This window comes from Sabethes cyaneus, chromosome 3, assembly GCF_943734655.1.
Source record: "Sabethes cyaneus chromosome 3, idSabCyanKW18_F2, whole genome shotgun sequence".
Lineage (NCBI taxonomy): Eukaryota > Metazoa > Arthropoda > Insecta > Diptera > Culicidae > Sabethes > Sabethes cyaneus.
This window is the reverse complement of record NC_071355.1, coordinates 111,765,762-111,792,901: the sequence shown is the minus strand read 5'-3', so window position 1 is coordinate 111,792,901 and position 27,140 is coordinate 111,765,762. Positions and strand designations below refer to the sequence as shown.

The window sequence follows — 27,140 nt, the reverse complement described above, 5'->3', positions numbered from 1 at the left end:
ATCAGTTCACACAACCCGATTCAGCACCATAAGTCTTGAGCAATACCAAGCCAAGCCGGGTGGCATCACCGAAAGGCTAACCACCTGCCAACCTAAATAAATCCATTGCAACATCGCTTAACAGAACCCACAATCGTCCACACATCATAAATAACCATAAGCAATCCAAGCGGATTGCGCAACGCGCAATCTGACACCTTATTTTGTTCTTTCCTTTACGAAACTCAGGACAGTCCACTTTAACCTATATATAACAGAACGAAGCCGACCTACGACAACGTGACAATGCGCGTCACGTGTAGTCAGTTTAGTCCGCTTTGTCTCTTTCCTTCCACACACACACACACCGACCCAAAATCAATCCACGATAGGCACCGCCCATCGTATTATGTAAATAAGTCAACCAATTTATGTATTTCCATCAAATAAAAACTGTTTGGAAGCAGTTCAATAAAAATCATAATCATTCTTGACGTGACAGTCAACCGAAAATAACACAAGTGTTTTAATACGTAACAATCACTTTACAGAGGTTCCAATGCGGCTCTCACTCTATCCGTTCTGAGAAATACGTGGGTGCACTTTGTCAGGTCCCGTGGGATGAACACGTGTCGCTTTGTGTCGTTGTTGGAAGCTGGCCGTGGCATAAACGAATCTAATTTTTCTCGCAGGTTAGCAACAAACGTTTCGGAAGTTCCCCGGAGGGGTCGTCTTTCTATCATCGCGCCGGGTATACGGATGGTTGTTCCATAGAGCATCTCGGCAGCCGATGCTCCATCTCGCACTGCAGTCCGCAGTCCGAGTAAAACCAATGGAAGGGCTTCGGTCCAACTTTTTTAAGGAGATTCTAGTGCAGTTTTGAGCGGTCTATGCCAGCTTTCGATCATTCCGTTGGCTTGCGGGTGATACGGAGTGGTGTGCAGTCGTTCTACTGTTTTACCTGACTCACTGCGAATATGCGTATTATTGAAATAAAACGTAACCGTACGTTTTATTCGTTTATAACGCATATTCAGTTAATATAACAAACGATTTTTTATAAGTTGTGCTTTTGTTTTTGCATTTAATTTGTAAAAACTTGCATAAATAACAATTCAGTTTCACAATACAATTATTGCGTACTACTGGCACATGAAATATAATGTTTAAGTACGTTATTTTTAGTGATCAAAATTAACGATATTTTCGATACAAGGGCGATATTTTTCGAAACCTTTCGAACCAACACGATCCCGCGAATACAACGCATTTCGCAGTGAGTCAGGTAACACAGTAGTCCCGATAGTTCGCACAGCTCTTTTATTAGTTGTGACTCGAACTGTCGACCTTGGAGCGCCGAATCTTGATACCCACACTTCGACGAAAGCTTTTGCAACGGTTTCTGCGGTCATATCTGGGAAAGCAACTGCTTCTGGCCACCGACTAAAGCGGTCAATCATTGTTAAGATATATCGCATTCCATTAGAAATCGGCAAGGAACCGACAATGTCGATATGAATATGTTCGAACCGTTCGTCGGGCATTTCGATTTTGTCTGGCTCTGACCTGGTGTATTTCGTTATTTTGTTTTTCTGGCACTCGGTGCAAGCGCGTATCCAGTTCGATACATCCTTTTTAACGCCTGGCCAGACATAATTTTGTAAAATTTGAGCTTGTGTTGCTTTGACACCAGAGTGGGCTAAATGATGAATTTGTTCAAAAATGATTTTTTGATAACACTGTGGAACACAAACACGAATCTTTTCTCCTTGCTGTTGACAAAGCAGTTCTATGCCGAAGCCGGTACTTTTAATCTTCTTAACATCGGGATTATTCTTATGCCAGTTTTGCAATTGCTCGTCGTGTTCCTGTTTACTTACAAAATCGTTGCAGTTTATTGTGGATGGAAGGCTAATCGTTTCTACTCTCGATAGGATATCTGCGGAAATGTTTTTTGCTCCTGAAATGTGAACTAAATTGGTTGTATACTCACTGACATAACTCAACAGCCGTTGCTGCCTTGCTGTAGGTTTGTTTGCATCTTGCTTGAACGCAAACGTAAGCGGCTTATGGTCCGTGAAAACGACTAGATTGCGTCCTTCGATTACGTTTTTGAAGTGTTTTACACCGAGATATAGTGCAAGTAGCTCCTTGTCGTAAGTTGAATATCGTCGCTCTCGATCGCTGAACTTGACAGAAAAGTAGCCTAGTGGTTTCCAGATGTTATTCGATAGCTGTTGTAATACGGCTCCAGCGCCTATGTCTGACGCGTCAACACACAGCGACAGCTGGGAATTTGAGTCGTGGTAATCCAGTGCGGTGGCTTCTATAAGACTCTGTTTGCACATTTGAAAGGCATTTTCTGCATCGACGGTCCACGTGATCGGTGTTTTGTCATTTTTCTTGTTCGACGGTATCAGCTTGCGCAGCGGAAGTTGAGTTTCGGCGGCGTGGGGAAGAAATCGATAATAGTAATTGACTAAGGCTAGGAAACGCCTCAGTTTCTGGACCGTGTCTGGTTTTGGGTACTCAGCGACGGCGGATACTTTTTCCGGAACTGTCTTGCAGTCTTCAACGGTAATTAATTGTCCGACGAAGCGCACCTTTTCTTTTCCAAGTTGGCATTTATCCGGATTGATTTGGAGTCCGTTTTTTCTCAGTCTTTCGAGGACTAATCGTAAGTGCTCCCGATGCTCCTCTGCGGATGAGGAAGCGATAAGCAAATCGTCAAGGTATCCAGCAACGAACGGCATGTCGAAGAATATGTTGTTGATAAATCTTTGAAATGTTTGGCCGGAGTTTTTTAGTCCAGGGGGCATCACGAGAAATTCGTATAGACCGAGCGGCGTGATGATCGCAGTTTTTTCGACATCCTTCTCGTGCATAGGGATTTGATAGTATGCGCGCTCGAGGTCGATCACTGAAAATATTGTCTACCGTGCAGCGTTTGGCAAATATCGTAAATGTGTGGTAAAGGATAACGATCTGCAACGGTAGAGTTGTTAAGGTTTTTGTAATCGCCTACGAGTCTATACTTAACCTCACCATTCTGTAGCATCTTTACTGCTAGGTGCACTGGGCTTGAGTATGGGCTTTTTGACGATTGAATAAAGCCGAGTTCTAAAAAAAGTTGTATTTCTTTCCGGAGCGCTTCGAGTTTATGTGAAGGTAATCTGCGGAATTTGGAGTGGCATGGGGGGCCTTCGATCTTGATGGTGTGTTTAACGTTGTGCTTGACCTCTTGGTTTGGAAGTCTCGGTCTAGTGACATCCGAAAATTCACTGAGCAGATTTCCGTAATCGCTATTGTACGAAAAAGTTTTCAATCCTACTAATCCTGCAACTGCATTTATTTGTCCATGTACTTTTAAGTTTGTCGTTTTATCTATTAAGCACTTACCTCGCAGGTATACCATCAAATTGTAGTGTTTCAGGAAACCTGCACCCACAATTGGAGATGTTACATTCGCAATTATGAATCGCCACGGAAAATTTCTGCGCATACCGAAGGTGGTTTTGCATATTTCGCTGCCGTAAGTAGAGATGCGGGAGCCGTTGGCTGCATACAGACTCATTCCTGGCGTTTGCTTTAGATTTTGATTAGATGGGCACGGCAGAACCGATAGGTCTGCTCCTGTGTCAACCAAGAATTTGTAATTAGTGGCCGGATCGAGGATAATTAGACGGGATTGGTTGGTTTCGCTGCCAGCGCCCGTCGCCGGTTGCAGCTGCACTAGTTTTTTGCCTTGAATTGGCAGGGTTTTCGGCAGTTTCTGGCCTCAACACCGAACGTTCGATGGTAATAACAAAATGGGTGGTACTCACGAGAGTGGTTCCGAGAATCTTGCTGTCTGCTGTGACTCCTGTCCCGGGATCTGCCTCGTTGACGGAATGCAAATATTTCGTTCGACAGTTCGGCGATTTGTGCACGTAGCTCCGCTATACCGAGTTCTCTGTCCTCGCTCACGGCTGCTGCTGACCAGTTACGGTTTTTAATAACGTCTGCGAGTTTGTCCGCTTGTTCGGCTAGCTCCGATAATTGGAGATTAGCTTCGGACAGTTTGAGAACAACTTGTGTAGTTTCGGGTAGTTGCTTCATCCATAGCGATTTGATAATTTTTTCGTCGGTAATCGCGTCTCTGGCGAGATCTCTCATTTCGCGTAAAAGTTGCGACGGCTTGCGGTCGCCCAGCTCACATTCACTCAGCAACTGTTGAATGCGATTCTGCTCACTGGTGCTATATTCTTTGATAATTCGTTCTTTAATAGCTGCGTAACATGCCTCCGCGGGCGGGTCTCGAATGATGTCCGTGCAACATGCTAGAATCTCGGAGTCGATAGCTGCTAGGACGTGGTAATAACGGGTTTCATCTCGGATCACTCCGGCGAGCGTAAATTGAGCTTCGAGCTGGGCAAACCATAGCGTCGGAACGCGCTTCCAAAATGACCCGATTTTTATGCCAATCCTATTTACTGCACCGTTGCGGTTAGGTTGTTCGGCTGTGGCTCGCGTTTCTGCCAGTTCCTCCTGTAGACGCACAATTCCGTCCTTCAGGCGTTGCTCGTTCGACATCTTGTAAATTACCGAAATCTGACTTTAATCACGTCGGGGTCACCAGTAAGGTGCGCGAAATAAAACACCGCAGATCAATTACTGAACAAAACTGGTAGTTTATTGAAACCTTCTGATCGCGTCGGCGGGAAGAAAAGTAATGATGAAAAACTGAACATGTTTAAACAAGTTTTGTCGACCAATCTCTCTGCTCTCTTTCTGTGCAAAGCGACACGGAGCACAGTGCTGCCAGACTGGCTGAGGGAAGTAAAGCGCACCGCATATTCATGAAATTGTCATTAGAAGATATTATTGAAGAAAAGCATACTTTTGGAATTGAGGCTTTTTACATTACACAGATTTCACGCCAACTCGCCCAAAGGTTGGTACGACCCTCTCAGAATTCAATGAAACTTTGTGTGTGTAGTTCAATGAAACTTTGTGTGTGCAGTATACTACGTGAAGGCAGACAAAGCTAACAAAGTAGTTATAATGAACAAGGAGGACTACGATCACCAGATGTTAGAAAAAATCAACAATGGCCCATATAGACAACAAAGAACGGACCCACTACCCGAAATAGTTAAGCGAGTTAATCGTACAATTGAAGAATGCCAACCGGCGCTAGGAGACGATATCGGAAAATTACGGACTTCAAACCCTACATTACCCAGAATAAAAGGACAACTCTAAATACACAAACCAGGAACGGAAATGCGGGAAATAATCACGGCAAACGGATCACTCACGGAAAAGATTACCAAGTGGTTGGTAACCGAGTTTCAAAGAATGCCTATAAAATTCCCGAGCCGTTCTCGGTCGTGTCAGTAGTACACGAGAATTCGTCGAGTACCTAAAAATATCGGGAGAACTAGCAGAAGACGACATAATGGTCTCTTTCGATGTTACGGCCTTATTCCCAAGCGTCCCCGTGAAAGAATCGATAAGCCTCTTGGAAGACTGGCTATTGAAACAGCATGAGGATAACGCATGAAGAAAAAAGGTGGGAGGATATTTGAAGCTGATACGTTTGTGTATGGAGGAGAATCACTTTACATTCAGGGACAGTTATTACAAACAACTGAAAAGTGCACCGATGGACAATCCTTTATCACCGTTTCTGTGCGAACTATTCATGGCTAACCTTGAAAACAAGCTGGAACAAAACCAGGTACTCCCAACAAGATGGTGGCGCTACGTCGACGACATTTTTAGCATCATCAAAAAAGGAGAGCTGGAAACCATTCTAGCAGCCATGAATGGTAAACACAGGAACATACACTTCACATATGAAATAGAAAAAGACGGAAAACTTCCTTTTTTGGATATCATAATAATAAGACAAATTGAAAGCACAGAAACAGACATTGAAATTTATAGAAGACCAACAAACACCAAACGAGTTATACCTACCTCATCTAAACACTCCACCTAACACAAAATGGCAGCTTTCCATCACATGATACATAGGATGGAAACATTACCGTTAAGTGAGCTAGAGCTAGGAAAACAAAAAGAACTAGCACACATTCTTGAAATAGCAAAACTAAACGGATATAAAGAAGCGACAATCCAGAACATGATTTCCAAAAAAGAAGAGACGCATACAAAAAATCACTCACAACACTTACACCAATCACACCAGAACTCAAGAGAGTGGCAGTAGAATACGACGGAAACATTACACGCCCTCTCCGTCGGAAAATGAGGAAATTTGGAATTGATCTAGTCTACACGACCACCAATTTTATGAAGCGGGTAAGAGAGCAATTTTATTTTATGGGTGTAAGAGAGGGGGGGGGGTCCTATAAAAATGAAACACATATTTCTTCAAAACTCGAGAACTAATCAAGCAAATAAAACCAAATTTGGCATGTGGGGGTTTCAGAAGGCAAGAATTTATGGTGAATTGTAACCTATTCCCCTAAAAGTAAGTTAGAAAACAAATGTTTTTAAGAGATAGAGCAAAATAACCTTGAAATGATGGTGGCTTTCCCCTACTACTACCACTACTAGTAAGAGACAGAGCAAAACAATGTTCTACAAAATTTTTGAGAAGATTATTATAAAGAACTTTGCCAGCGAAAGTAACCTTCTAGCTATTTTAGTTGTGGAGATAAGAAACAACTTTTAAGGAAAATCCACGATAATCAATTTTTTGAACACAGTTCTTTCCACAGTGTTTTAACACATTTGACATGTTTGACAATGATTTTCAAACAATCAAATTAATCCTTTTCTAGAATATAATAACTTACAATCGCGGGGTCAGTCCCGGCGTAGTGGTTAGCATTCACTCCTCTCACGCCGAGGACCTGGGTACAAATCCCAACCCCGCAGAAGTCACGAATCACCCAAGTTGTTAAAGTGACTATAATCTAAAAAAAACCTGATTTAATCCACCTAGTGGTGAAAGGAACCTTTGTTATACGGTCTTACTTGCTATTGGAGATTATTTTTGGAATGGATTCAGCGTATATTTCTTTGTAAGTTGGTCGAAAACAAGTGATATTATGAAAAGTTTTAGCGCACTGTAGCAGCATTTTCAAAAATATCACGAAAAATCATTTATTTCTTGTAAATTTTATTTATTTTCGATACACGTTTTATATAACTTCCGAAAATGCTAGAATACCAATTACGGCAGTTTTGAAAGGTCCAAACATTGCCAAATCATGGAAAAATAATCAACAATGCAAAAAGCATGTTTTATAAAATGTCTGATTGGTATACCGGCCCGCGGAATGTGTCAAAAACATAATGAGACTGCAACGTATAGATGAAGAAACCGCCGTGCAGTTCTCCAATCGAAACGCTGTTGGGGACACATACCCTACCTTGTACCTACATACCTGTTATCACAGGGTACATGGAGTGATCCCCGCTACCAACCTCAGTTTGCCGGACCCACCTTGTATTTTGCATCTGTTCCAGTCAAACCTCCTTTCTGTCTTTCGTGGGCCATTCTTTCTTCTAGTTCTAGTTTCATTAGATTCTTAGTCGTCAGCGTCTTCTATCCTCTGTGATGACCTGAAATACCCTCGATGCCTCTCACACACATTAATGCATTGTGGAAGACGAAGTTGAAAAGAGAAAATAAGAAGAAATGGGATTTTTGGTCAGTTTTGGTTGGTATATTATTCGAAAAAAAAGTGGTCTGGTCGGCGTGCGAGACAGTGTTCTTCAAATCTAGATCCCAAGAATCACTAAAGTCAACTTGAGTGGATGTAGAATCGTAAAACTCCGCCCACATAAGAGACTAAATAAGAGGCAGAGTCAAACAAAAAACAAAAATCAATAAAATTAAAAAGAACTCTGAATCTTTTTAGCTCCCACTCCCATCCGCCACCCGGGAGTATGCCCCCAGAGGCTGAACCACCAAGCCCAGGGAGTGTTATCTAGATTAAGTAAATGTCCGAAATAATTAACGAAAATGTGTAATTCAAGCAACACAGATTATTTTTAGAGATTCAGAACAATATTTTCAGATATCCTTTTGGTATGGAATCTAATTAGCTGCAGTTCAAGGTTGTATTTGAAGTGTATTTGAAACTTCTTCATCATCACTATCACTGTCACTGTGCCTGTCATCTGTACTGACCAATTGCGTGTTTTGATACCTTTGGGGCCGCTGTGCATAGTGGTGCCGAATCGTAAAAACGCGATCATTACTTATTGTGTAAAAATTGCATATTTTTTGAGGCTGGTATTTTTTGGAAAAGTTCATTAATAAAATACAGTGCACATTGTAATTACCTCTCCAAAAATATCACCCTTTACAAATTCCGAAATTAAACCATCCGATTTTTTGTTCGACAGACTATACGCACCCAACTGTAAGCACTGGACAACTGCGGGGCTCGTACTACGACACTTGTGACTAACAGTCCTTCCCAGTCGAGATTCGAACATGCTATGACTAACTTGTCAGACCAATGTCGTACGTCGAGGGTAACCTCTCAGTTACATGCTGCATATATTTTTTTATTATGCATTTTCCAACACACTTCCTACCGTAGTGCTAGTACCACAATGCACAGCCCATATCCCCTTATTCTCTCTAAGAGTCCAATTACTGCTACGCTACTGCACACTATACATCATGAAAGGAATAACATATAAATCCTAAGTAGAAAAGCAGTTCAATTTGACAAATCAAAAGCGTAACAAAATCGGGTAAAAAACGTGGTAATATCGGGGGTGTCAAAATCGGGTTACCACTGTATAGACATAGTTTCTTTGTCAAAGTTATTTTTTAGATTATAGTCACTTTAACCAGTTTTGGGTCATTCGTGACTTCTGCGGTGTTGGGATTTGAACCCGGGTCCTCGGCAAAGTTGTAATCTAAAAACAAGCAACTTTGCTGAAGAAACAAAATTTCTATCTTTATTGAGTGCTGAACTATAGGGCATATTCTTTAAAACTTGTTTAAAAATAGGTTTTTCATACTTAGCTTTTCTTAGTTGCATTTTACAAGAATATAATGTTCTAGGTCAGCGGTTCCCAAATGGGGGTTCGCGAACCCCCAGGGGTTCGCCAAAACTTTAGTTCGCTGCAGAATAGTATATGGAAATCCGTCAGGGGGTACGCGAACCGAAAAAAGGTTGGGAACCGCTGTTCTAGGTAATTATCGAAGGACTCAAAATACACGTTTATATAGAAGACCGCGGATTTGTTGGACCTTTACTTGCTAAGTTGTCGCATATCCAAGCTTTAAATTTCCAGTTTCACGAGCTTATGGGGTAAAATGTCAACTACTATAAACTTGTGTGGTTTCCGCTTGTCCTCAACCACCCAAATGAGAGTACGGCAAGCATACGTTTTATGTGTTTCGCGTTCGCTATAGGCTCGATACACGTCCATTCTTTTGTGTTAGTAGATAGACACATGGTTTCTTCGGCAAAGTTATAGAAAATATAAAGGCAAACAACTTTGCTAAGGAAATAACATTTCTATCTCTATCGAGTGCAGAGCTATAGAGCATTTTCTTTGGAAATTCTTTGATAATAACTTTTTCATACTTAGCGTATGTTGGCGTATGAGCCATCTTGCACGTTGAGTCCCTCTGTTCTGGGTGCCTATTTTTAACTTTTATTGTTATCTATTTTTAACTTTTTTGAATGTGGCTTTCAAGTTTCAACCGGTGGTTGGTTCGCGTCGGTTTAAAATCATGCAAGATAAGTGCAGCACCTTCACTGCGTCTCGAAGAGACTCGATCCGATTGACTCTAACAGCCTCTTCCAGCCGAGATTCGAACATACGACGTATCTCAATGCCAACTGGGAGGCAAAATTTTAACATTTGGCTTCTATTATTTCAATATTATCTTTTTAGTCAAAAGAACACTCAATTTCAAACAAAATAGCTTTTAACTGAAAAATAATTCCACGTTTCCTGAATAAACTCCTTACGGTTAGGCTATGTCAGATTTTTTTTGTTACCCCCCCCCCCCCCCCCCCCCTTAAACACTGGCACCATAACATGGTGGTGTTTAGAGCTCCTTGCAAGCGACTTGACAATACTGCGTCAAACTTACCTCTGACGATAAGTACAACGTCGTCAGCGTAAGCAATGTTCCTATAACCAAGCTGTGATAGCTTGTGAAGGAGTACGTCGGCCACCAGTGATCAGAGCAGGGGAGAGAGAAACTCCTCCCTGTGGACATCCTTTGATCACCGAAATCGTGACCGACGTACCTCCCAATGATGCTGTAATTTCTCTGCTCGAGAGCATTGCTTGAATCCAGCTCATTGTAGTGTGGTCGATTCTCTTTTGACAGAAAGCGGTATTAATTGACGCGAAAGACGTGTTATCGAAAGCACCTTCAATATCAAGAAATGCGCAAAGTGCTGTCTTTTGATATTTGAGCGATTTCTCAATTAACGTCACTACACAGGACAACTGAAGGTCTTAGCCGCAAAAATAAATTAAAAGTGGGCCGAAAGTCGTGTGCCGAAAAATTTTATTCGATTTTTCTTTAGGGCTGGAAAATGTGCATGTTACTATGCAGGCCAAAGTACAGTAAAATTCAATTTACGCCGCATGACTGGATCGAAATTTTCTCCATGCGTATATGAAAATATTGACTTCCGCTTCTATTTAGCCACCAAAATCTAACCACCAAATTTTTTGGGGGTTCCTTTAGAGTGTGAATTCACATAACCATATGGTTCTGTGAATCTTGCTCAAAGTAAATTGATATATACCAGGTATGTGACAATACGAGCTGTCATATACACTTTGCACTAACACATCTAAACTAGTTCTGAGATTTTGAGCATTTTGTAAGGAAAATTAGTTTTTTTTAAATCGTTGGATACACAAGATTTGCTTGTTTTTTTCTCACAGCTTTTATGTTTATGCTTGGAAGATTATTTCTAATAGGCATTTTCACGGAAATATCGAAGTGCATCATTCCAAATTGCAAGCGGAAAATTTTTCGTCAAAACGGTATCAAGATGTCTCAGAGAAATGTTCTTATATCACTTTCCTACGAGTAGTAAAAAAGAATTTTTTTAAAATGCTCGGACATGATTGTTCAACAAGCAACATGAGCAACATTTTTATCAGCCCGTGATATTTTTCGTCTGATTTCTGGTAGACTTTAAAAGTGTTGATTATCATTCAAGACTGTTTGGTAGCAATCTAAGATTACTACTTATGGTTTTCTACGTAGTGTTGAGACAAGAGACATATTAAACAACGTGAGCGGACAAATTTATGATAAAAAGGTATCAATTTAAGCGCTGGGAGCTGCAATCCTAGTCCGCCTTGCTCTTTACTGCGTGCTAGTTGTTGTATCGGGACGCGGGCCGGTATTCCCCGCCACAGAAATGTTCCCATTGCTGTTGTTATTTTAGCCGTGTGAACACTTGTTGGTGGTAAATATGATGCAAGATACAACAGTTTTGATGTAGCAAATGTGTTGAGGAAAGTTACTTTCTGTAGGAGTGTAAGACAGCGAAATGACCGCAAGTATAGTAATTGGGTGAATTTTCCTACTACGGCATCCCAGTTAAGCTGGATCATTTGGCGCACTGAGTTAGTAAATATAATCCCCAATATTTTAACAGTATCTGTCGTCTGCAACCACAGTATATTTATCGGGTTATTGTTAATGAATCCCACATCGATGGACTTTGTTTTGGAAAAATACAACTTTGCCCCCGAAACTCGACCGAAGCTGGAGAATAGTTCGTAGAATCTGTTTATACTGTTTGCATTCATGGTTATTACACTTATATCGTCAGTATATGCAACGATCAGATTTGTTTCACACACGCGTTCACGTTGGTTCAGTAGCGGCAGTAGATACAGTGCGAAAGTGATTGAACTGAGGGGGTTGCCTTGTGCTATCGACCGTTGTATTGAAAAAGGGTTTGATAGGTGCCCGTTCACGAGTAACCGGGACGATGATAAGTCTGCAAATCGGGTCATCAGCTGTACAAGCCTCGGGTTAAAGCCGAGCGCGCACATGTTCCTGAATAAGAATCGTCGATTCACCCGATCGAACGCGTGGTCCAGGTCGAAGGAGATCAGTTTGGCTCTCTGTTTATTTTCGATAATGTGTGCAATTCTATCTTTCAACGCAAGCGTTGCTCCGAAGATATTGTGCTCGGCATTTGAGCATTTTTGCGTGATGCCGAGAACTTGGTGCGTCTGTATGACTTTTTCTACTCTCGCTTTCAGAATACGACAGAGTAGTTTGTAGTCGAAATTTTGCAGCGATATCGGTCTATATGATTCAGCAGTCTCTCCTGTTCCTTTTTTCTTGACTAGGACGATAATGCTGTTCACGAACTCGGAAGGGAAATTTGACGTCAGTACTTCGTTTATAATTAGGTTTACTTCTCTGTGTATTATGTCGAACATATAGAGAAAAAACTCTCTCGGTAGACCATCGGAGCCGAGAGATTTGGGTAGAGTTGGGTGTAGTATTCCAGCATATGTTGCTCAATCTGTTCTGAGCGATCGAGAATCTCGTTCCTGTTGGTTTTTATCCGTATGATGATCGTTCGCTTTCTTCTTCTTTCTCCCAGTTGAAATATCGAGAGCTGCTCTCCAGCAATGTACGTTTCATTTATGCGTACGCAAGATATGGTAAATTGTCGTTGTTGTGTGAGCATCTCCGCCTTCAGTCGGTTGATAGTCGTTATCATCGAAGGGTTTAAATAATATTGGTCATACGCTGTGCGCAACTGTTCGTAAAGCCTTTGGTAGCTGCGGTATAAATCGTCATTCGCTACTTTAGCTTTCCATCGAAAAAAGGATTTGATTCTAGGTTTAACGTACGATAGCCACCATTCCATCCAAGAAGTGAAGTTGGACGCTGGTGTCCAGAATTGCTATTTTAAACGGAACTCATCACGATTCTCTGCAGTTAGTAAATGAGGGCGCAGCGTCCAGAACGCATACATGCGTGTTTATATCTCGTAGCTGATCGCTCAAACCACGGTTAACGTAAATGCGATCTAGTCTGGACATCGAATTGTGTGTAATGTAGGTGTATCCTGATGTGTTTGGCCTTAGTTTCACCCACACAACGTTAACCTGCAGCTGTTGAACGGTTACCTGTAGGGCTCGACTGGTATTTTGATCGGTTGCATCACATTGCCGTAAAACACAGTTGAAATCTCCCGCTAAGATTAAATTCCCTGTATTTTGTCGAAGATAAAGCGCAATGGTAGTGTTGAAGAAATTTTCGCGTTCAGCGTGCATTGCTGTACCTGACGGTGCATATATGTTACAGAGCATTGTGTCTGCTATTCGAAGTGTTGTTAAATGTCCGTCCAGATTTTTTTCGACGTGGGAAAATTGGATGTGATCACGTAAAGCGATTGCCGTGCCCCTTCTTGCATGATCGACATTGCAGATTAGGTGGTAACCTGGCAATTGAAGCTGCTCGTTTTCTACCTCTCGCAAAAATACGATGTCGAGCTGTAGTGTTCTTAGAAAGTTTCGGAGGGCATTCAGTTTGGCTGTACTTGTAATATTGTTGATGTTTATAGTGGCGATATTGTTACTGTTGAATTCTATTATAGAATATCCTCACTCATCGACTCATCGTCGATCTCGTGTCGTGGTTTTTTGCCTGGTGGACGTCTGCGTGAACTTCTGCAGTTTGTAGAGCTTGTAGATCGGTCGGTATCATCTCCCTCTTTTCCCCGATCGCTTATAGTAGTGTATTGGATGGATTGGTTTGGCTGTGGTGGTGGTTTGAAAGTCGTCGATGGACCTGGAATCCGAGCAGGAACGGCTGGCATTGGTACTGCTGTGGGTTTGTTTGTATTAGTGCTGTTCGCAGTCACTAGTGACTACGATGTGCTAGCGGTATTTGTTTTTGGTTTAGTAGGGGTATTGCTACCTGTTTGACAACCTTCGCGTATGACTGTTCTGAATCTAGTTTCTGAATAAGAAGTTTTTTGTTTTGAACACACGAGATGCCACTGCGGACAAATTCGTTGCAGTGTCGACATGTTTGCCGTTGACCGTAATAGGATAGTGCCGTTATCTCTCCGTCGATGGTGACAAAGGATGGAATATTTTCCTTCACCATCATCTTTCCTCACGTATACCAGTTGGAATTCCGCCGAAAACGTATTTTTCGTCCCACAGTATGTCACGAATTGAAAGTACTTCACCGTACACGCAAAGAAAGTTTACGATTTTTTCGTTTGTCACGTCTTCGGATAGATCGTGCAGTCGTACGTCCACTGCACCATCTTTTAACGTTATTCGCAGCTTGTATATCTTTCCGTCGACCTCGGTTTCGTGTCGATTATCATGTTCTTCCACTATTTTTTGTGCGATAGCCAGTTCACTGACCTTTATGAACGCGCAATGTAGACTTCGACTTGGCTGTATTCGTATCACTTGATCTTTTTTGAGCTTCAGCTCTACGTTAACGAATTCGTGTAATTCTTCGTATGAAGGTCGATGCGGAACGTGTTTTCGCGACGTCTTATCATGTTGTCACACGCGACGACGCAGAATTTAGCAAAGAAAAGGGCCGGCGTTGCCCACAGCCTCTTAACGAGTGAATGTATTGAATAGCTCGTGCACGACTTACAAGTAGCATTAGCAAAATGCGTGTGCTCGACTCGGAGGTTGAGCGCTGACTGGCGAAAAATGCGGGCGTCACGAAAAATGATAGGTTTTGAGCGCTAATAACGCAGCGGTTTTCCGATCGATTTTCAATATTCTTTCACCAATCGATCGAAAAATCTTCTAAGAATTGACTCAAATGAAGAAAAGTATGAATTCTTGATGTTGAACTATTGAAAAATTGAAAATAATGAACCTATGTTTTACTACAATTCTCGCTTCGTGATTGGTTGGAAGATTCTTTACGATGATCTAAACCTATACCAATTTGATATCTGTGCTTGGGAAGTAAGCCAAAACAAGTGACAAAGTTTCCCCATTTCAACAAGATTTCTTAAGACCGCGATTAAACCTAGACCATTTTGATGTCTATGCTTGGGAAGTACGCCAGAAAGAGTGACAAAACCCCCTCGTGCCAGCAGATTTCTTACGAACGCGATTAAACCTAGTCCAATTTGATGTCTGTGTTAGGGAAGTGTGCCAGAAAAAAATGACACAAGTTCGTTGTCCCAACTCTCAACAGGTCGCAAATTCTTTACTGCGAGACGATTAAACGCGAGGCGATTACTGCGAAACGATTAAACCTCGGCCAATTTGATATCTGTGTTGGAGAAATGTGCTACAACTGTAGTGTTCGGTTATAATACGACTCTGTATGAATACGCATGCTTGCCGTTTCATCAGAAGTGTAGTGAAAAGATGTGCTGTTGATAAAATAGGATTGAATTGGTAAAATCCCTTCAACGTGGGGAACCATGGGTAATAAAAACAATCTTTAATTTCAGTAAGGTAGCAAGAAAGCAATAGTTTGTGTTCTTGATTTTGTTAAATTGTTTTCAAATGCACAATCTTTTGAGAATTGAACGTATGCAATGTTACTACTTTGATAAATGTTACATACAACGCATGTAGCATGTATATATGTTGCATATAGCATGTATGCATGAAGAATCGAATGATTACAAGCATGAATACATGCTACTATCACTACAAAAAGACTTACGTAGTATTGCGTCACCTATATATGCTTATACACAACCCCTCTGATTTTTTTTGGAATGACACCCTATCTCAAAACTTGCAGTAAGACGTAGTCCTACGTCAAAATTCTTGCCTCTGAAAACCTCCACATGCCAAATTCGCAGATAACACAAAATCGTAATAGAAAGTTCACATTAAATCGTTTTCATGTCAATTTCACATTGGAATTGTATAATGATTAGAGTATGTCAAATCGAAGTGAACAATAAGTTGTTTTGCAGTCGTGCGTGTCTTCATATACAATTCATGACTGTGAATTATAAAGCAGTATAGACGATTGCAATATTTGATTATATCTTAATCATATATTCAGGAGTATTTAATTGCGTGTTATAAAAACTATGCAAAATAGAATTACAAATAGTTGTCAAAATTTTCGCATGTATATCGCCTCCACTTTGGTACATATATGTTCTTATATGGCATGAAATATAACTTTTTCGTTCAGATATGATTTCGTATATCTCAGTTGCAATCGAGATATGCAAACCAAATGGTTTACTGGGTTTGGTTCCATTTGCTTGATTAGTTCTCAAGTTATGGCGAAATTTGTATATGATTTGTATGGAAGCCCCCCCCCCCTCCTAAACATGGGACGAGTCCTAATTCATCAAAAAAAAATTCTTGCCTCCGAAAACCTCCACATGCCAAATTTGGTTCCATTTGCTTGATTACCCAAGTAACCAGTAAGCACTAAACACTAGTCATTTGAAAACATTGTATAAGCATACAGAACTATGTTTAAAAGCTTATTTTTCTTTATATACTTCCGTAGAACTCACATAATGCTAAAAAGGCGAAATAGCGGGTTATTAAAATGCTACGCCACAAACATTCAATAAACATTAGAGTAGGGCGGGGCATAAGTGCGATGTTTGAAGTTGTCATCAATTTTCGCGAGATATAAAGAAGGACAACAACAAAATATATTTTATTGTGATGCAGCTACTCAATGTCTTTACATTCAACTATAAATCATCTGGAATAATAGTGTTATTGAAAATAAATTCTTCATTCTTCTGATCAAGTGCCGATTCGCACTTTTACCCCACTAGCGGGGCAAAAGTTCGAATACCGCAGGGCAAAAGTGCGAAGCTCGAATCCATGAAATTAGCACAGCAGTAGCTAACAAAACCATATTATCGTCAATCTGTGGTATGTTTCGGTAAGGAATATTCTCGATTTACACTTCGATCGAAACTTTCCCAAACGTTTGTTTTTTGTTTCATCAGCGGAAAAACATTGTTTTCCATCGACCAACATCTGTAGAACACAGTTTTCTGCAGATCTTCCATTTCTAGTATCTGTAATATAGTGCCAAAAGCTGTATATAAGCTATACATTTTTGCCTCGTCCGTGAATCGCAATTTTGCCCGGTCCGTGAATCGCACCTTTACTCCACTAGGCGCTTGACGGGGTTTGATTAAATTATGGAAAAGCGAAATATATTTTGTAAACTCTTTTCACCATATTTTCAAAACAGATATGCGAGTGATGTAAAACACTGCTACAAATATATCCTCCTGTTGATATCGTATTACCCGTATAACAAAAAATTACATCAAAACCGCCCTAAAATAACATTTGCACATAACTGAGCAACTATGCTTCGTAAGCAACCAAAGTTTACGTTAGATTCAAGCAGTCAAAGTAGTCACCCATTAATGCCAATGTAGTCAATTTACTCGGAATCTGCACCGATAAATCATCAAATCGCATCCTTACTCTATAACAAAGGTAAAAATGAAGTTTCAACCACATTATGGCTGATTTCCAAACGGATATGTATGATTAAATTGAAAATATTTACATCAAAAACTCAATTTGACAATACTTTATTTTTAATTCAAAACTGTTATTTTCTTGATTCAAATAGAATTTCGTTTTGAAACAAAAATATTTTTAGGTTGTTATAAAAATTTCGTTTGAAACAAACTGGAAATTTTTCGCTTCGTGATAGAAACGAAACCTTTCCCCGAACAACCCCGTTGAGAATCGCGGCTATAGCACTGATTGACGAACAAGTCGCAAGGACTTGCATAGTGTCGTCGTCCCGTCAGTAAAATGAGTTAGATTCTCGATCCATGAATCGAACTTTTACCCCGTCAATAAATCGAACTTTTGCCCCGCTAGGCGCTTGACGGGGTTTGATTAAATTATGGAAAAACAAAATATATTTAGTAAATTCTTCTTACCGCAATTTCAAGAGAGATATCTGAGTGATGTAAATCGCTGCTACAATTTGTCAATAAGTAATATCCTCCTGTTGATATCGTATTTGCCGTACAACGAAATATTACATCAAAACCGTTCTAAAATAACATTTACCCATAACTCAGTAACTATGATTCGTAAACAACAAATGTTTATGATAGATTTAAGCTGTCAAAGTACTCACCCATCCATGCCAATGTAGTCAATTTACTCAGAATCCGCACTGATAAATCATTGAATCGCACTTTTACCCGCATCGCACTTTTACCCTTCCTTACTCTATTACTCAAACGGAAAGTTTCAGGCTTATCGAAACGTCATTTTGTCTACATTATCGACGTATCGAAAAAATATCGACGGCATATCGTTTGCTTGTCATGGAAAATAAAAATAGATTCGGTCGGGAGTTAAGAAACTAAAAAAGCAAGCGATTTTTTTTTGCTACATCTCATGGGGAGCAGGATAAACAGAACCATTTTTTGAAATGCTGAATAATGTTACCACCTAGACAGGGCTCGAACCGGGAATTAGTCATGCAACCTCATTCGTTTCGTTACACCTTTGCTATCTAAACCATAGCGGACGTGATGGAGTGAGTTGAAATTAGTCGTATTTCGATCTTGGTTATATTCCCTCTCATATCATAGCTACTTGTCCTGCATTACCAATAGGGTAGAAAAAGACGGCATCCGTTAGGTGGAAGAGGGCACGAATAGTGACCGTAGAATAGCAAAATAAGAAGTACAGTACAAGCCGTTTATCAACACTTACTTACTTACTTAGGTGGCTTGCCGTCCTAAGACAAAGCCTGTTGAACAAAATTTCTCCATGTAACTCGGTTGAGGGCTACCGCTCTCCAATTCCTCGGACACCGAGTCTCTCCGCCAGATCTCGCTCCACCTGGTCTAACCATCTTGCTCGCTGCGCTCCTGGTCGTCTTCTTCCTACCGGATTTGAACCGAACACCATCTTTGCAGGGTAGTTGTCCGGCATTCTTGCAACATGCCCTGCCCATCGTATCCGTCCAGCTTTAGCCACCTTCTGGATACTGGGTTCACCATATAGCTGTGCGAGTTCATGGTTCATCCTCCGCCTCCATACTCCGTTCTCCTGTACGTCGCCGAAGATCGTTCTTAGCACTCGTCGTTCGAAAACTCCGAGCACTCGCAGCTCCTCCTCGAGCATTGTCCATGTTTCATGCCCGTAAAGAACAACCGGTCTAATAAGCGTCTTGTACAGGGTGCACGTTGTACGAGGACTTAGTCTGCTCGACCGCAATTGCTTGTGGAGTCCATAGTAAGCACGACTTCCGCTGATAATACGCCTCCGAATCTCACGGCTGGTATCATTGTCCGCCGTTACCAGTGAGCCAAGGTAGACAAATTCATCGACTACCTCAAACTCATCGCCGTCGATCAATATACTACTGCCCAAGTGGTGTCGTTCGGCTTCGGTTCCGCTGGCCAGCGGAACGTTGTAGACGTATTTACCTTTAACCCAATCTTTTCTGCTTCGCGCTTTAGTCTGGTGTACTGTTCAGCCACCGCCACAGATGTTCTGCCGATAATATCCATGTCATCAGAAAAGCAGACGAATTGACTAGATTTGTTGAATATCGTGCCCGCGTGTTGATATCCGCTCGGTTCATAACACCTTGTTGCGCTATGTTGAACAGCAGGCATGAAAGACCATCACCTTGACGAAGCCCTCTGTGTGATTCGAATGAACTTGACAATCCACCCGAAATCCGAACACAGCACTGTGTACCATCCATCGTAGATTTAATCAGTTTGATGAGCTTCCTGGGAAAGCTGTTCTCGTCCATGATTTTCCATAGCTTTTTCCGGTCGATGGTATCATATGCGGCTTTAAAGTCCACGAATAAATGATGCGTGGGAACTATGTATTCACGGCCCTATTGGAGGATTTGCCGCAGTGTAAATATTTGATCCGCTGTAGACCGACCTTCGACGAAGCCGGCTTGATAAGTTCTCACAAATCTATTCGCAATTGGTGATAGACGGCGGAAAATGATTAGGGACAGCACTTTATAGGCGGCATTGAAAACAGTGATCGCTCGATAGTTCTCACAGTCCAACTTGTCGCCCTTTTTATAGATCGGGGCAGATAACCCCATCTTTCCAGTCCTCCGGTAGCTGTTCCGTATCCCAAATTCTAACAATTAGTTGGCGCAGACAAACAGCCAGCTTTTCTGGTCCCATTTTAATAAGCTCCGCTCCGGTGCCATCTTTTCCAGCTGACTTGTTGTTCTTTAGCTGCATGATGGCCTCCTTAACTTCGCCTATCGTTGGGGCTGGCACCTCTTCCCCGTTTGTTGCTCCGTCGAAATCGCTTTCCCCGCCGCCATGGCTCTCCGCCTGGGCGCCATTCAGGTGTTCGTCGAAGTGCTGCTTCCACCTATCGGTCACCTCACGATCGTCCGTCAGAATACTGCCAGTCTTATCCCGACACGTTTCGGCTCGCGGCACAAAGCCTTTGCGGGATCCGTTCAGATTCTGGTAGAACTTTCGCGTTTCCTGAGAACGATGCAGCAGCTCCAACTCTGCATATTCCTGCTCTTCCAGGTAGCGCTTTTTCTCCCGAAACAACACTTACGGCTCGTTTTAATGCAATGACTAAATGCATTATATTGTTACGTTATATGCGCATATATTGCTTTCTTTAATGCTGATTTACGTTAATGCTTCTATGCATCAACAATGTTAATATATGTTTTATAAGCATTAAGATTGCTAATATACAAAAGTTTGGCACCAGGGATGCAGAATTATTTCCAATATACGGTTTTGGATTAATGCTTATGGTTACTTGGGTAGTTCTCGAATTATGAGGTAGTTCTCGAATTACGATTTTTTTTTTCTATTTCTATGACAAAGCAAAGCCTAGGTGCTACATTTCGTTATCGAAACTTGACCTTCTGTTTTTTATACGACAGACTTCGCAGCCAGCTGTTAGAGTGCAGGACAATTGCAGGGCCAGTTGCTACGATCCTATTGACTCTAACAGCCTCTCCCAGATTCGAACATACGATGACTGACTTATTAGGCCAGCGTCATACCTCGAAGCCAACTGGGAGGTTTCTTTGACATACTATTTAAAATTTCCAACTGTAACAGTTAAATCCAATAACCCGTATTACTCTACAGTATACCGCTAGTCCGACACCCAATAATCCGACGACTCGATAGTTCGGATCTCGCTAATCCGGAAAATTCTGAATTTAAAAGCATTGTACTTAGCTTCATTCAACCGAACACTGCCTTCATTGGGGGTCTTCATTTGAATCAAACTGTTATCAGGGTCCCGATTTCCTGGAAAAACCTGGAAAATCAGGGAATATCAGGGAATTCATTTTTGGATCAGGTAAATCAGGGAATATCAGGGAATTTCGAAATTCAATCAGGGAAATTTTGTTTACCCGGCAATATTGTTGATCAACTTTGCAATCAAATCAATTTTCGTGTAAAATATACGCAGATTGATCGGTTGAATTAAAACTTGTTACATGTCTAGTGGCGATTCGATTATCTTCCAGTTTGCCGTAAATTAATTATTTGTATTATTTGTGCGCCGTACAATTGTCAGACTTCACTCGCTGTAGTGCTCGAAATCGGCAATAGCAGGCCCCAAGCACTTCACGGTGCAGATATCAGGAGCACAAACCGGGATACAGACTGTTATTTACACGCGATCCACAGCGTTTTCACCAATTGCAGAATTTTACACTCAGAAGCCCCAAGCATTGATCATCTTCCTTCAGTGTCCATGATTCATGTCCGTTAAGGGTTACCGGGAGCATTAACGTTCTGTAGAATTTGCGTTTATGCGAGTTGGCAACCTTCGGGACTGGTTCAGCTGGTTACGTACTACGCAGAAAGCTTACATGTTTCTCTGTTCTGACGTGATCCGCAGTGAGCATGCGACTCTTGGCCTGGTTCTTCTGATCTGTCATTTTCTGACATTCGACATCAAACAAGCTGTTACACTCACCCTTATTCTGCGAGGCGAGTGACGTAACTAATTTGGAGTCATCGCGAATGAGGTGACAATTGTCACCTAGGTGACTTACTTTGTCACCTAGGTGACTCACTTTGTCACCTAGGTGACTCACTTTGTCACCTAGGTGACTCACTTTGTCACTTAGGTGACTCACTTTGTCACCTAGATGACTCACTTTGTCACCTAGGTTACACGGTTTGTCACTTAGGTGGCACGGGGTTGTTACCTAGATGACACGGTTGTCACCTAGGTGACAGCACTCAATTCGACTCGCCGTGGCGAGTCACGGCGAGTGACAATTGTCGTATTGAGTCACGTGACTCGCAGAATAAGGGTGATTGTCTTCCCCACGTCGTGCCTATCACTTCCCTCGTAGTTGTTGGCGCCATGGCGGATCCTCCACAGCCTACTTACGTCTTATTCCCTTTCTTCATGCTCTTCTGCGATTCGTTGATCAAGCTTTCTGGTGTACCCCACTGCAACGTGGAGTGGATCTGCGTGGATCTTACGACGAGATAGTGGTCAAAGTCGCTAAGAAAAGACTGTATATTGTGACTTCCAAAAAGTATTAACCGTTAAACAGGATCGATCTGGGAGCTAGAGTCTTGAATTTTCAAGTCGTGCGCACCCCATAAATCCTTTCGAACCTGTCATAGAATTCGTCCCTAGCAAAGCAAAGCAAAGTCTTGAGCATTAACCGTCACTAGACATTATCCTTCTTTATCGACAGACTTCGCAGCCGGCTGTTAGAGTACAGGAAAATTACGGGGTCAGTGCAACCATCCTACTGATTCTATCTAACAAAAACCGGCTAGCCGAGATTCGAACACAACTGGCTTGTTAGATCAGCATCGTACCTCGAAGCTAACTGGGCGATTCAATTCGTTCCTAGAATCATCGAATTTATGATTGTGACTATACGTTGATTAAGCTGTAGTTGAAGAATTTGCCTTAATTCTCAACACCCATATACGGTCATCGGACCGAACGGCCGGCCACCGAACTACCTTCGAGTCATTGTTGCTCTCAAGCCTCGATAGTTGCAATCCAAAATCATGACACACAGCTTTAGTCTTATAGTCTTAATTTCGCATACTGTCCACCATTGAGGGTTAAAATATTTGCCATTTGGACATTTTCTAACAATATATCTAGCTAAAGTTTTGCCAGCAAAACGCACATTTTTGTACCAAAAATCTTTGAGGAATCATCTCCTTAACCCCATACTTTTTGCAGCAAAGATAACAAGCTGAAACTTCCAGGAAAGTTTTGTTTTAGTTTAACTGAAAATCCGCAGACATGTGTCCACCTTCCAGCGGCAAAATTACTAGTTTGAGCTGACTGAAAATTAGCAAGATTTGTTATGTTTACACGGCTGTAATTTTTTTGTATGTAACATCTAAGCTTTGTGCAAAAACAGGTCGATTAGATTATTTCTCAATCTTTGTTTCTTTGGATTCAAGTTGATACCTCAAACATAACTGTCCCTAGACTCGATAGAAGAGGGCGTTTTCGAAACGCTGGTAAGAAATAGGTTAAGAATCTTTAATGTGTGTTCTTAAATCATGAAGAAATCTAGCTTTAGTTTTCAGCAGCTCGCATAAGCCATGCTAAAGGGTTAAAAACTTAAGACAGAAATCGCCCAAATAAGCTTGACATTCGAGTTTTAAGGGTCAGGGAAAAATATTTGAAGCATCAGGGAAAGTCAGGGAATTTTATTTTTGGATTTAAGTCGGCACCCTGGTTATTCATTCCAACTAAATGGAAAGGGTAAATATGGCGCTCCTTATAACTGCGCTCAATTTTGCCAGGAGCTCCATTTTTCATCACTCTTCTCAAAAGATTAATGTGCGGTTATTTCTAGGCTAAACAAGAATTTAAAGGTATTTTATAGAATAAATTGAGCATTTCTCAGTACAACACAAGTTATTTATTACGTCTTACGTATTTGCGACAATTTTTTCGGAAATTTCTAGAGTTGTTTACGTCTGGATGTAAACAACACGACATTTCAAAACCCCACTGACATTAGTTTGACTGCCGGATTATCGAGCCAAAATTCGTTAATCCGGCCATGAATTTATCGGATTAGCGGGGTAGTACTGTATTCCATAACTTTCAAGATACTGCATTACGACTTAACTGATTCTAGGGAATTTATTAATAGTCATTTATAAAGAAATTTTATTCGAAAACCAGACTTTCAGAAAAACTAAGATGGTTAAAGTCCTTGACCTTGCTCCCAATTGTGCCCATCACATATTTTAAATAAAAATTGAAACATTCTCTAATTAAGAACTAAATGTATACATATTTTGCGTAAATAAAATAAAAATTCATCGGAAATTGGAAAGTTTTAACTGAAATGCGGGGTGCGCAGAATTAGGCACGCTTACGGTAACTGTTATTTCGCGGATTTCATCTTCAGGAATATATAATTATTTCTGGAAAATAATATTCTAGCGATTAGTTTCTTCTGGAGAATAGTATTTTGGAAATTAGTACTTTCAATTAATATTCCGGGGATTAATGCTTTCTGGTCAATGGTTTTCTGGTTATTGGTGCTTTCCGGGGTTTGGTTTTCTAGGAAAAAAGCTTCGACCAAGGGGTCAGTTACTCGGCACAGTCGTTTTTATGTTAGGCGACTTGAAACGAGCCGAACTGTGCCGATGCTGTACCGAAAGTGCCGAACTGCAAGATTTGTTAAATTCGTTATAATCTGATAGTTCTGGCAATCGTGCGAGATGATTTTGACAACTGGCCGTGCTCCCATTTCATATGTAAAATTGAGCCGGATGTGTGTAAAGCCCTATAAATGTTGTGTGCCGCTTGATATCTCTGAAGTGCCGCGGCATCAGCACATTATGCCGACGAGTGTCCGACCCCTTGGCTTCGGCGTTTTATTTTCTGGGGAATAGTTTTCCGGGAATTGTTATACAATCGAATATTTTCCATCCAGCGTTTCCAGAACTATTTACGTAAATTTCAGGTAGTTCGCAATCATACTAATGCGTTAACGTGAAAATCAGGTGGATGTTATTATTTTTTTCCAATAACAATCAGCTGAAAATCACGTAACTCCGTGTAGAGAAATCTACGTGATTTGTCGACCTACATTTGAAGCATCCAGCAAAAAATAACTCTTACTCGTTCTGTTTGACAGTTGGCCTATCCGCCCCTTTCAAATGTTAGTCGACATTTTTCACGTGGAAAGGACGTGTAGATTATTTTGAGGACCCCTTCGACATCTCTAACGAGCTGCAGTGAACGTCAGTGACAGCATGTCCTGGGATCAAAATTCGGCAGGCAACCATGTTTTCGCCGCAAACATCTCGTGTGTGCGAAAATGAGATAGCATATCAGCACTGCGTTCCACTCAACTGCCAGCAGTCTGATTTGGGCCCGCTGTCAAATTTTGAGCCCAGGACATGCTGTCGCTGACGTTCACTGCTGAGATGTCGATGAGACATGTTTAACATATAAACAAATTTGTTTATTCAACCCGAAATGAAATGAGATAAATTTTATCTATCAAATAGGAGCAAATGAACACCAAAAATTCATCCAATTCCAACTTGGACTGAATAAATAAATTCGCTGTTATAAGGTTTTGCAAGGTGACGTCACGAATGAACCGGAATGAACGCAATTAACTCATTTGACATCCACTCGTGGTTTGTTTACTATTTGTTTTTTTTTTTCATGTTGGGTATTTTTATCACTGCGACCATTTGTTTGATCTATTGTGATATATTCCCCGTTTTATTATAGCTATGTTGTCAAGATGACGCACCACTAGCAGAAGTGATTGTCATTGTTTGACTAATAGCATTTGTCCAACCCGGTGATGCACTTCGGATGAAGTGCACTACTGCGCTGGGAGTTGTTCTCCAAATATCAGAGGGTTCTAACAGCCCTCTTTCGAAGAACCTTAATCTTTTATTGAGAATTGCCGGACATCGGCATAACAGGTGTTCCGAGTCTTCTTTTTCTATGCCGCAGAAGCGACATATATCATCATGAAGTTTTCCCATTAGCTTCAGATGATAGCGGCTCGGACAATGTCCTGTTATAAGACCAGTATAAATGCTTAGATCTTTCTTCGAAAGCTCCAGTATTTTGCGAGTAATTGAAACGTTTGGAGAGATGAAACGTTTGCCTAGCATTGAAAGTGTTATTCCAATTTGATTCCACTTTCGTACATTCCCATGCTTTTAGCTCCATTTTTAAAGCAGAAGCAGATAAGCAACAGAAGGGCTCAGGTCCTACAAATTGATGAGATGATCCGAGTCTTGCTAGTGCATCAGCTCTCTCATTTCCATCAACTCCACAGTGACCTGGGACCCAGTACAAGTTGACTTGGTTACGACGAGACAATTTTTGGAGTGATTGAATACATTCCCAGACAAGTTTTGATGTGCATGTCGCCGACTTTAGAGCGTTTAGAGCTGCTTGGCTATCGGACATGATGCATATATTTGAATGTTTATAGTTCCTGCGCAAGCACACAGTCGTACATTCTAGAATTGCTTGTATTTCAGCTTGGAACACAGTTGGTGACATGTCTATTCCTGGGCCAGTGACTCCTGCTCCCACTTGATTGTCCATTTTTGAACCATCTGTATGAAAACTGTCGAGCCTGGACGAATATCGGGACCACCATCTTCCCAGGAATCACGTCTAGGCTCAAATACACGAAATATTCAGTTGAAGTTGAAGAAGTATTTTTTCTCCATCCAATCTTCATTACTGGTTACAAGAGGATTTATACTAATAGTTTTTAGAATACTGAGATGACCTGTTAAGTCCCCTTTAAAAAGGTTCTTTGATCTTTTGATCCTCAGAGCACTTTTTTCAGCTTCTAATTGTATAAACTGATGCAATGGAAGTATATAGAGTAAAGCATCCAATGCCTTCGAAGGTGTACTTCTCATTGCACCTGTTATTGAGAGAGTGGCTAGCCTTTGAAGTTTTTCCAGCTTTGTTTGGGTAGTTTTCTCTTTCGTTTTTGGCCACCAGACCAACGAAGCATAGGTAATCCTGGGTCTGACAATGGCCGAATAGATCCAATGGATCATCTTCGGTTTCAGTCCCCATTGCTTACCAAACGTTCTTTTACATATCCATAGAGCATTTGTTGCTTTGTTTACTGCTTGCTCTAGATGTGTGTTCCAATTGAGTTTTCTGTCAAGAAATACTCCAAGATATTTAACAGTGTCTGAAAGTTTTAA

General features: G+C 41.2%; 1 protein-coding gene across 2 annotated transcripts in view; it reads right to left on the bottom strand.

The window, feature by feature from the left end:
- Window positions 1-27,140, bottom strand: part of LOC128740009 (N-chimaerin) — a 73,038-nt gene that overhangs the window by 2,481 nt on the left and 43,417 nt on the right. The window lies entirely within an intron of this gene.